Raw genomic sequence first — 11,745 nt, 5'->3', positions numbered from 1 at the left:
AGGCCTTGCAGCATCAGAATGCTTTCCTTGGTTCCATGGGATTGCACAATGACACAATGGCCCCTTGGTTCCATGAGGCTGCAGAGTGTCACAACAGTCTCCATTATTCCATGATGTCCTGAAGTGTCACAATGGCCCCTTGGCTGCACGATTCCCTGCTGTGTCACAATGGGTCCTCCCTTCTTCCATGAGGCCCCACAGTGTCACAAGGGTCTCCTTGGTACCACAGTATTGGGATGTAAATGCTATGAGGGACAGGGCAAATGAGAGACCTTGTAAAATACGGTTTATTTCCTCATGGCACCAGTCTCACAGAACAGTGAGGTATTAAAGGTGTTAGATCAAACAACGCAGTATCAGAAGACACTTAATTATTAGCTACAATGCCTTATATAAATATTTTAGCCAATGAAATACTTCTACAAAGCTTGCTAGCATCTTCTTATACCAATCATTAATTGCTTAGCTTTTCACGGATTTTCTGCAATGTGTCATTTTTAACCAATCATATAACAATTCACAAACTTACATTGATGCATCTTCAACTTCTAGCTAACTTTATAGCAGATTCCATTGCTAAACTTTAAAATCTTTTACAGCCTTACTTAACATATTGCTTTGCTTACATAATACATATTTCTGTTTGTTTAAACATATTTTTACTTAAACTACCAACTTACATTCTTGTTTCACGTCTGTTTGATTTTAATGCTCTAATTCTCTAAGCCTTCCCCAAGGTCTTAGGTAAGCCTTGGATCCATCTCTATCTCTGATCTTGTGGGCACAAGGCCCTGAGAACTCTCCGTGGCTGCATTTCCCACACCACAGTATCCCAAAGGACCCTTGGTCCCATGGGGGGTCACAATGGCAGAAGGGTCTCCTTGGTTCCACGAGGCCCTGCAGAGCCCCTTGATTCAACGAGGCCTCAAAGTGTCATCATGGTCTCCAGGATTCCATGAGGCCCCACAATGTCACAATGGACATTTGATTCCATGGGTTCCCACGCTGTTACATGAATCTTTAGTTCCATGGGGCCCTGTAGTGTCATAATGGTTCCTCGGTTCAGTGGTGCCACACAGTGACACAATCACTCCTTGGCCTGACAAGACCCCATAGTGTCAAAATGGTTCCTTGATTCAATGAGGCTGCAAAGTGTCACAATAGACTCCTTGGTTCCATTGGGCCATAAAGTGTCACAGTAGTCTCCATGATTCCATGAGACCCCACAGTGTCATGATGGCCCCACAGTGTCACTATGGTTTCCTGGGTTTCATAAGGCCCTGAAATGCCACAATGGCCCTTTGTTTTCACAAAGCCTCAAATTGTACAAATGACCTCCATGGTTTCATGAGGCTGTGCTGTGTCACAATGGACCCTCAGCTCCATGATGCCCCATAGTGTCATAATTCTCTCTTTGGTTCTGCAGTGTGAGAATGCCTCCTTGTTCCCTTGGAGCTCACAGGGTCACTTTTGTGCCCTTGGTTCCATGAGGCCCTGCTGTGCCGCAATGGCCTCCTTGGTTCAGTGTTACCCAGTATTGTAACAAATGACTCCTTAGTTCTTGTCCTGGTTTGAAGGACAGGTTTCTGCCAATAAAGGAAGAACAAAAAGACTGGACGTGGAACTCAGAGCCATGGTTTAGTTCATAAGGTGATGTTAGGTCATAGGTAGGAATTGATGATCTCAGGATCTTTTCCAACCTCAATTATTCTGTTGTTTTGCGTCATAATAGTGTCCATTGTTGCATGAGGCCCTGCAATGTCACAATGGACCTCTGGTTTCATGAGTCATCACAGAGTAACAATAGAACCTTGGTTCCATGAGGTTCCTCAGTGTCACCATGGCCTCCTTGGATCCACAGTGTCACAATAGCCCCTTGGTCACAATGGACTTCTGGTTCCATGAGCTATCATACTCTCACAAACAGTTCTGCAGTGTCACCATGGATGCATGTCACTTTGTCCCATGAGGTTCTGTAGTATAACATGGTCACCTTGGTTCTGTGAGGCCCTGCAGTGTCACAATGCACCCATGATTGCAGGAGGTTCCACAGTGTCACCATGGATCTGCAGTACAACAATGGACCATTGGTTCCATGTGGCCGACAGTGTAACAGTGCCCCCTTGGGTCCATGAGGCCTTTCTCTGTCACGATGGACTTTTGGTTGCATGACGTTTCTCAGTGCCACCATGGTCTCCTTGAATCTGCAGTGTCACAAGGGACCATAGGTTCCATGTGGCCCCACTCTGTCAAAATGGGTTTGGTTCCATGAACTCCCACAGTGTCAAAAGACCCCTGTGTTCCTTGGGGTTCCATAGTGTCACAGTTGACTCCTTGGTTCTCTGAGGCCCTGCTGTCACCAAATCTCCAAATATCAGACTAAGACTCCTTCACAATAATTTAGTGTTAAAGAGAGCGTCAGTTTTCCAGGCCTCAAGTCCAATATGGTATAACACTTAACCTAACATGGATAAAATACTCTACATGTGTTTCTCTTATATTCAGTGAATACGTATATATTTAAATTTGCCCATTTCCATAAAACGCACTCCAAGTCCCCAAGTTCAGTCCTTGTTTTTCTGTCACTGCCCCCTTGAGCCGGATGCCTTCATCTTGCCTACCAAGCATCCCTGATGGGAAAGCAGCCCCTGCATGCCTTGTTCCTGTGCTAAAAGTTCACAGGCACAGTAAAAATTGAATTGAACCTCTTGGTACCAAAGCCAAGGCTTTGTGTAGCCAGGCAGAGGCAGGCAGGACACAGAGCTGTCAGCACAGGAAGGGCCAGCGAGGTGGGGCAGCTGGGGGATGACGACAGCCTGCAGGGACAGAGGTGCAGGGCATGGACACCGTAGGACAGCCTGGGCTACAGAGGGCACAGGGATGGGCAGCAGCTGAAAGGCCCTGCCAGAGCCAACTGCTGCAGCACTTGGGCCATGGCTGCTGGCCCTGGGCCTGAGGCCAGCAGGGGACAAGTGAGCCTTGCTGTGCTGGGGCCTCATTGCCTCCTTGTCCCTGCTCAGCAGCCTGGCAGGGGCCGCCCCATGGTCCTGCCCTTGGCATTGCACATCCCCAAAGCCCAGTGCCCCGGGAAGAGCCCTGAGCAATGAGAGAGGGACAGGATGTGCCTTGCCAGGGGCTGGGGCTCAGCCTTGGCCCTTTGCATTCCTGAAAAACATCCAGGTTTCCTCAGCATCAGAGACACCTTTCCCCTGTTTGTCCCCACCTGTCATCAGTGCCTCCAGTGTTCTGCTCTAACTGGAACCTTGGGGCACCTTCTGAGTCCTTTCTCTCAGTGGGACCCATTAAAACTTCAAGAAACTTTGGCATATTAATTTGATTTTGAGTTCTTTAAAAGTTTTTTTGAAAAATACTCTCTCAGGGATTGAATCAGATTTAAAAAAGAACAAACTCCTGAGCAGGTTATTAAAGTCGTTGTGTTGTGTCTCCTGGCACAGAGGGAGATACTGGCAACCAGGAAAGGCTTCAAAAAGACATTTCTGCTGAGGAGCAGCTCCTTTCACAGCCCAGCAGGGCTGAGGGCACTGCCTGCAGGCACTGAGGGGACAGGACCCAGGCACAGACAGGCTGAAGGCAATCAGGACTGGGAAGACATTGAGCTGAGACTTCACTTGGGGAAACATCTTCACAGCCCTGGACATGGTGAGTCTGTGGGTGCAGGGCAATGTCCCCTGTGCTCCTGGAGGGATCTCCTGGAGCCAGCACACCCCACAGCCTGGGGGATGTGTCAGGAGGACTCTCCCAGTTTCTCTGAGGAACAGGAGGAGCAGGAGGATGTGCTGCAGAGCGGGGCTGCCCTGGGCACTGTCAGAGGGACAGGGCAGGATGGCTCCTGCTGCCAGGGACGGCTGCAGGGGCTGAAGCTGGGGCTGCAGCCAGGGCTGCCCAGGGCTGTCCTGCAGAGCAGCTCCTGCAGCCCTCAGGGCTCTTGGCCAGCCCAGGGCATGTGCCACCTGCCAGGGGCAGCTCTCAGCCTGCCTGGCAGCTCGCCATGGACTGTGGGGAGAAGTTGGAGGTGGAAGGAGCCACGCCCATCAGGGCACATTCCTCCTGCTGTGCAGATGGTGCTGCATGGCCAGGGCTGCTCTCAGCTTTCTCCTCAAGGGAAGGGAAAGGGGCTGCCAGGTGTGTGTGTATCAGTGAGACTCCCGCACTTTCCCACTGGGGTTGAGCAGATCTGCCTCACATCTCCCTCACAAAGTGCCTCCTCACCCTCCTCTGCCTACAGACAGCAGCAGCAGCAGCCCCATGGGCAGTGCCTTGAGCTGGGAGGGGTCTGCAGGGCAGAGCTGAGCCCCCAAGGCTGGGTTTGGCTCTGGCAGCACTGACAAGGACAAGGCTTGGAGAGAAATAAACAGCTCCCAGTAGGAAAAATTCCAGGCAGCAGAGAGCCAGAGCTATCTGGATACCCTCCCTCTTCAGGTGCTAGGGAAAGAGAGAAGGGTTTAAAGAGACTGACTTTTAAATTGGAGCTTTCCAGAATTCCCCTTTATTTTTCCAGCACATTTTAAGTTTGATTACCCTGAAATAGAGGGAGGTGTAATGAGCCAAGACACCTGGGTGGGACCAGCAGGTCTGAGTACACTGGGGCACAGGGAGCTGTTTTCCCTCTGGGCTCCCCAAAGTTATGCTTACAGAAATGCTGATGATGAGAATTTTTGCCACCTCTGAGAAAGGGGAAGTAACTCAAAAGCACCTCCTGGCTGCTTTTCAAGCTAAGGTGAGCTTGAAATTTAAAAATTTAAGTGAAATTTTCCCAGAGAAAGAGAAGGAATTTTGAGTGAATTCTTAAGAAATTAGCATAAGATTGACTCCACAAAGTTTGTGCAATTTATCAATGCCTTTTCTTTCAGTGCATGATGCCCACAGACAGCAAATGTTCAACAGCAGCTCCATCAGCCACTTCCTCCTGCTGCCATTGGCAGACACGCGGCAGCTGCAGCTCCTGCACTTCTGCCTCTTCCTGGGCATCTCCCTGGCTGCCCTCCTGGGCAACGGCCTCATCATCAGCGCCGTAGCCTGCGGCCACCACCTGCACACCCCCATGTTCTTCTTCCTGCTCAACCTGGCCCTCACTGACCTGGGCTGCATCTGCACCACTGTGCCCAAAGCCATGCACAATTCCCTCTGGGACACCAGGAACATCTCCTATGAAGGATGTGCTGCACAGCTCTTTTTTTTCTGTTCTTCATCTCAGTAGAGCTTTCCCTCTTGACCATCATGTGCTACGACCGCTACGTGTCCATCTGCAAACCCCTGCACTACGGGACCCTCCTGGGCAGCAGAGCTTGTGCCCACATGGCAGCAGCTGCCTGGGCCTGTGGCTTTCTCTATTCACTGATACACACAGCCAATACATTTCCCTGCCCCTGTGCCATGGCAATGCCCTGGGCCAGTTCTTCTGTGAAATCCCACACATCCTCAAGCTCTCCTGCTCAGACTCCTACCTCAGAGAATTTGGACTCATTGCTTTTAGTACCTTTTTAGCTTTTGGTTGTTTTGTGTTCATTGTTTTCTCCTATGTGCAGATCTTCAGGGCTGTGCTGAGGATCCCCTCTGAGCAGGGACGGCACAAAGCCTTTTCCACCTGCCTCCCTCACCTGGCTGTGGTCTCCCTGTTTATCAGCACTGGTATATTTACCTACCTGAAGCCGCCCTCCATCTCCTCTCCCTCCCTGGATCTGTCACTCTCAGTTCTGTACTCAGTGGTGCCTCCAACCCTGAACCCCCTCATCTACAGCCTGAGGAACCAGGAGCTCAAGGATTGCCTGCGGAAAATCATCATGAATTCTTTTCAGAAGCAATAAGCTCTCATTCTCCTGTATAGCTTGTATGATGTTACTCATTAATGCCCACTCTGTGTCCTGTGTTTTTTCTGCTGGCACAGGTATTATATTTTTGAGAATTTGTTCCCAGGAAAATCTGTTTGTCTGTACCATTTTTAATTCAGTATTCAAATTTCTAGTGTGAACCACTTATATAACCCAGGAGTTGCAATACATATATGCTTACACAAAATAAAGGACTCTGTATTGCCTCTATGCTTGCCTGACATCTTTCCTCCATTTTTTCCTTGGAGCTGCAGGGTCAGTGCCTCTGGGCAGAGCTGGGGTGAAAATGGAACCTCACTGCCTGGCAGCCCCAAGACTTCTGCTCCATAACCTTCCCTTCCTTCACTTCCACACTCCCCTCAGAGCCCCTGTTCTGGTTTAAGGCCTCATGGCTCTCTCAGCTTGGTCCCAGTCCTGCTGTGTGACTGTCCAGCGACTGCAGGCAGGGACAGGCCATGGGCACTGCTGGGACAGAGCTGGGCTCTGCAACAGCATTTCCATCATGCAAGGGCATCTCCCCAGTGCAGGGCCTGAAAGCTTCAATTTCCTTCCCAGTTTGCTCTCAAGGATGTTCCCAACACAGCACCCTGGAGAGGAGAACAGCAGTGACAGCAAAAGTGTGGCAGTGCTCAGGGTGGGGCTGTCCCAGCAGTGCCCTTGCAAAGCCAGCCCTGCTTCCAGCAGTGCCCTCTCACCCCAGGGCACAGAGGTTGTTCTTCCCTCCATGGAGGGACATCAAGTGACCGGGTCAGGAGTCTGTTTGCAGTGCAGGGACATTCCACAGCCCTGAACATCCTGTGTGTGTGTGAGGGGACATAAACCCAGTGAGCACAAACACCTTCAGCTGTTGCTGCAGTTTCCAGAGAGTAACGTCCTCTGGGAACCCCTGGATGCAGGGCTGGGATGAGCTCCCGTGCCCAGAGTTCCCCGTGTCCATCCCTCCTCCTCTGGGTCACCTCGGGCAGGGTGACACCCGCAGAGCTGAGGTCCCTGCCAGGTTCTGGCAGTGGCAGCAGAGCCCAGGGAGCCCCTGCCATGGGTTTTCATATTGCCTTGGAGTCTCTGAGAGCTTTGTGCAATCAGGCCCTCCAATTATCACCTCCAAGGAGTCCAGGAGGAGCCTGTGTTGGTGATGGACCTCAGTGGGACTGACACTGAAACTGCATGAAAAACAGAAGCTCCCCAACAACATCTTCTGTGTTAGAGAATTTAGGCACTTTTTACTTTATTCTGGCCAGGATGTTATTGTGGCCAGCATGTGCAATAGAAATAATTTCATCCACACATGCCCGCCTTGTACAGTGTAAATCACTCCATTACACATGGTTCTTTAATAGGCTTTTCACATATTTATACAGATAAAACCCAAAGAAATTCATGTTTCATTGAAGAAGTTAATCGACCTAAATTGCACAATTCTTAGTATTCAATCTCCTCTTGGTTATTGATCCCTTTCCCTTTGATGTGAATTAGGCCCTCAGTCTTTGATTGTCTTACCAATCTTCTCCCAGACCGGTGTCTCCAACTACAGTGGGGGGTGATGTTCATAATGTTTATTTACCTCCTGTATATCTTCTGGTTACTCCCAATCTGTACATGTCAAACTCATCAGGCCTCACCCAACCTCAGTGAACAGAGTTTTGAAGAGAAACTTCAATTCCCCTCCTCCTGGGCAAAGGCAAACAAACCTCTAATGAAGTTACATTAAAAAAAAATCAAATTTGTATCATGTCCAACAATTCCATTAGTTTCAGTGTCACAGTGATCACCTTGGCTCCATGCGGTCACACGGTGTCACATCCGCCCCTGGGTTCCACAAAGCCCTGCAGTGCCACAATTACCTTTTTGTTCCATGGGGCCCTACAGTGTCACAACTGTCTCTTCATTCCATGAAGCCCTGCAGTGTCACAAAGGTCTCTATAATCCCATGAGTCCCCACAGTGTGACAATGCCCCCTCAGTTCCATGTGTCCCACACTGTTACATGACTCCTTAGTTCCATGGGGTCACAATGATCTCCTTGGTTCCATGGTGACACAGTTGCCACAATTTCCATGGTACCACAACTGCCTCTTGGTCCCACAAGGCCCCAGAGTGTCACAATGGCTCATTGCTGCCATGACACTGTGTAGTGTCACAGTGGTCTCCATGATTCCATACTGCCCTGCAGTGTCACAATGGAATATTGGTCAGTGAGGCTCCACAGTGTCACCATGGCCCCTTGGTTCCATGGACCCCACAGTGTCCCTGTGGTCCCCTTGGCCCACAAGGCTCTGAAGTATGACAATGGCCCTTTCATTTGGATGATAAGGTTTGGATGAGTCACAGTTCACTCCATGGGTCAATGAAGCCCTGCTGATTCACACTGCCCATGATTCCATCAGCTTCCATGGAGTCACCATGGTCTCCTTGGATCTGCAGTATCACAATGCTCTCCTTGGCACCATCCTGCCCCAATGTCTCAAGGGCTTTCTGGTTCCATGAGGTTACACAGTTCCACAAAGGTCTCCTTTTTGCCATGAGGATACAAAAATTCCACATAAACATTGAGCAACACCTGCTTAACACACCTGGGAACATCTGTCTGCATTCAGATCAGGAGTTAAAGGTGAGAATGGCACCAGCAGCTTCCATCTACAAAGGAGATCTAGGGAAAGGACAGGAATCAAGAATTCAGCTGAATGACTCAGAATTCACAGAATCACAGAATCATGAGGTTGGAAGATCAGGATCATCAAGTCCAACCCTTGCCTAAAAGTTTCATATGCAACCAAGTGCCATGCCGCATCATTTTATAAAAACATGCAGGGATGGTGGCTCCACTAACCCCTGGGCAGATCATTCCAGCATTTATCACCCTTTTAGTAAAAAACTTTTTCCTAATATCCAACCTATATCTCCCTTGGCGCAGGTTAAGACTGTGCCCTCTCATTCTGTCAGTTGTTGCCTGGTGAAAAAGACCAACCCCACCTGACCACAACCACCTTTCAGGAAGTTATAGAGAGTGATAAGGTCACACCTGAGTATACTTTATTCCAAGAAAAACATCCCCAGCTCCCTCAGTTAATCCTCACAGGACTTGTGTTCCAGAGCCCTCACCAGCCTTTTTGTCATTCTCTGGACACGTGACAGTGCCCCCATGTCTTCCCTAAACTGGGAGGCCCAGAACTGGACACAGCACTCAAAGTGCTGCCCAACCAGTGCTGAGCACAGGAGAAGAATCTCTGCCCTGCTCCTGCTGGCCACACCATTCCTGATCCAGGCTAGGAACCATTGGCTTTCCCGGCCACCTGGACACACTGCTGGCTCATGTCCAGCCTGCTGTCCATCAGTGCCCCCAGGTCACTTTCTGCCTGGCCACTGTCCAGCCGCTCTGTCCCCATCCTGTAGCACTGCAGGGGTTGTTGTGGCCAAAGTTCATGACCCAGCACTTGGTCTTGTTAAACCTCACCTTGTTGGAATTGGGCCCTGGACCCAGCCTGTCCAGGTCGCTCTGCAGAGCCCTCCTACCCTCCAGCAGATCAATACTCCCAGCCAACTTGGTGTCAGCAAGGTTCCATGAGGCCCATGAGGGTATCACAATGATTCCCCTGATTCCATGACACCTCCCAGTGTCACAATGTCCTTTTGGCTCCCTGGGGCCCCTTGGTGTCCCAAAGTCCCTTGGATCCTTTGGCCACACAGTGTCACAATGGCATCTTGATCCCCCAAGGCCCTGCAGTGTCACAATGGATCCTTGGTTCCATGAGGTCTTGCAGTGCAGCAATGCTCTCCTTGGTCCCACAGAGTCAGAACGGCCTCTTGGTCCCAAGAGGCACCACAGTGTCAAACATGTTTCCTTCATTCCAAGAGTCCCTGAGGAGCAACACTGACCCCTTGGTTCCATGGGCCCTGCAGTGTCACAGTGGCCCCATCATCACACGAGGTCCTGCTCTGTCACAATGCTCTGCATGGTCCCACAAGGCCCTGCAGGGTCACAGTGGACTCTTGGTCCCATGAGGCCTCCGAGTGCCACCATGAATTCCTTGGTGCTGCAGTGTCACAATGGAGCCCTGGTTACACAAGATCCTGCAGTGTCATGAGGGACCCTTGGTTCCATGGGGCACCACAGTGTCACAATTGTTCCCTTAGTTCCAAGAGTCCCTGCAGTGGAACACTGGACCCTTGATTCCATTGGCCCCAGGCTCTCACAAGGCTCTCCTTGGTTCTACAGTGGCACAATGGCGTTCCACAAGGCCCTGCAGTGTCACAGTGGTCTCTGTGGCTCCACGAGGACCCAGACTGTCACCATGGACTCCTTGTTTCCATGTAGCCCCACAATGTCACAGTGGACCCTTGGCTCTGTGGTGCCATGTCATACACAGTGTCACCATGGTCCTCTCAGTTCCACGAGGCTGTCAGGGTCCACACCACATGCGGAGTCCTGATAGGTTCTTTTAGGGATCTCAAAGCACAAAAGACACAGCAGGGGACAAAACCAGTTTACTTTTGCAAAAATGCACCTTTAGGTGCATTTAGGGCTAACCAAATGCGATAGAGGGACAGGAAATAGAGAGAGAGAGAGAGAGAGAGGGGTTGGGATTATAGCTACCAAGACGGGCAGACTATCCTCATGGAACCAGCCAATAGATGTCCGTTGCCGTCCGGGGAGATCTCGGGGGTCTTTAGTTTGAGGGTGTCTATTATACTCTTTTTCAAGGTGTCGGGCGACTGGCCAAACAGGTGAGAACTTTCAGGTACACTTTGGGTTCCGTGGGGGGAACAAACGCACAACAAGCCCAAGCGAGTCCTTGTCGATGAAACAAACACAGGGCACTCCATCTCTGACCAGTTCATTGTTCTCGCACCTGTGGGAGCCTTGTCGACTAAACACAGTTCAGTGCGCCGTGACTATCCGTAAACCAGTCTCCTGAGAAACCAGTCCTGGTCCCATGGGCACCACGTGTGAACAATCGCTTGGCGTTCCTCCCATCCCTGGCCAGCGCCTTTAAACTGCAGTTTGAGGGGTCTTCTTAGGCCTCAGGTGAGGGTCGTTGGGCAGAACAAACGAGAGGCTTTCAGATAGACTCTCACACCCTGTGTAAGGGCAATGTCCTGGCACAGTTCTTCTGTGAAATCCCACACATCCTCAAGCTCTCCTGCCCCAAATCCTACTTTAGGGAACTTTTGCTCTTTGCTGTTTCTGGCTGTTTGGCATTTGGGTGTTTTGTGTTCACTGTTTTCTCCTATGTGCAGATCTTCAGGGCCATGCTGAGGATACCCTCTGAGCAGGGAGAGCACAAAGCCTTTTCCACCTGCCTCCCTCACGTGGCTGTGGTCTCCCTGTTTATCAGCACTGGCACATTTGCCTACCTGAAGCCCCCTCCATCTCCTCCCCAACCCTGGATCTGGCAGTTTCAGTTTTGTACTTGGTGGTGCCTCCAGCCCTGAACCCCTCATCTACAGTCTGAGGAACCAGGAGCTCAAGGATGGCCTGAGCATCATGAATACTTTTCAGAAGTTATAAACTCTCATTCTACTGTATAACTATTATGATATTACTCGTTAATGCCTGTAAGAATCCATCTAAGGGCCTCTCGTTTGTTCTGCCCAATGACCCTCACCTGAGGCCTAAAGAACTGCAGTTTAAAGGCGCTGGCCAGGGAAGAGAAGAATGCCAAGTGACTGTTCTCAGGTGGTGCCCATCCCAACCAGGGCCGATCTGCTCCCTCAGGTGTGAGAACAATGAGCTGGTCACGGTGTGTTGCTCCTATGCAGGCTACTTGCTGCAGAGCTGGTCACAAGGACAGTTGGTGTGCCTGGACCTTGCCATGATGCACTGCTCCTTCACAGGCTGTGTGCCTGGAGCTTGCCATGATGCACTGCTTCCACGCAGGCTGTGGGCCTGGAGCTTGGCA

At 50.6% G+C, this 11,745-nt stretch overlaps 1 pseudogene; it reads left to right on the top strand.

Annotated features, from left to right (window-relative positions):
* The first annotated feature begins 4,894 nt into the window (after positions 1–4,894).
* Positions 4,895–5,825, top strand: LOC130265999 (olfactory receptor 14J1-like; annotated as a pseudogene).
* Positions 5,826–11,745: the final 5,920 nt, after the last annotated feature.

Source organism: Oenanthe melanoleuca, unplaced genomic scaffold, assembly GCF_029582105.1.
Source record: "Oenanthe melanoleuca isolate GR-GAL-2019-014 unplaced genomic scaffold, OMel1.0 S001, whole genome shotgun sequence".
NCBI classification, from domain to species: domain Eukaryota; kingdom Metazoa; phylum Chordata; class Aves; order Passeriformes; family Muscicapidae; genus Oenanthe; species Oenanthe melanoleuca.
The sequence above is the reverse complement of the archived record's forward strand: the minus strand, read 5'-3'. Positions and strand labels throughout refer to the sequence as shown.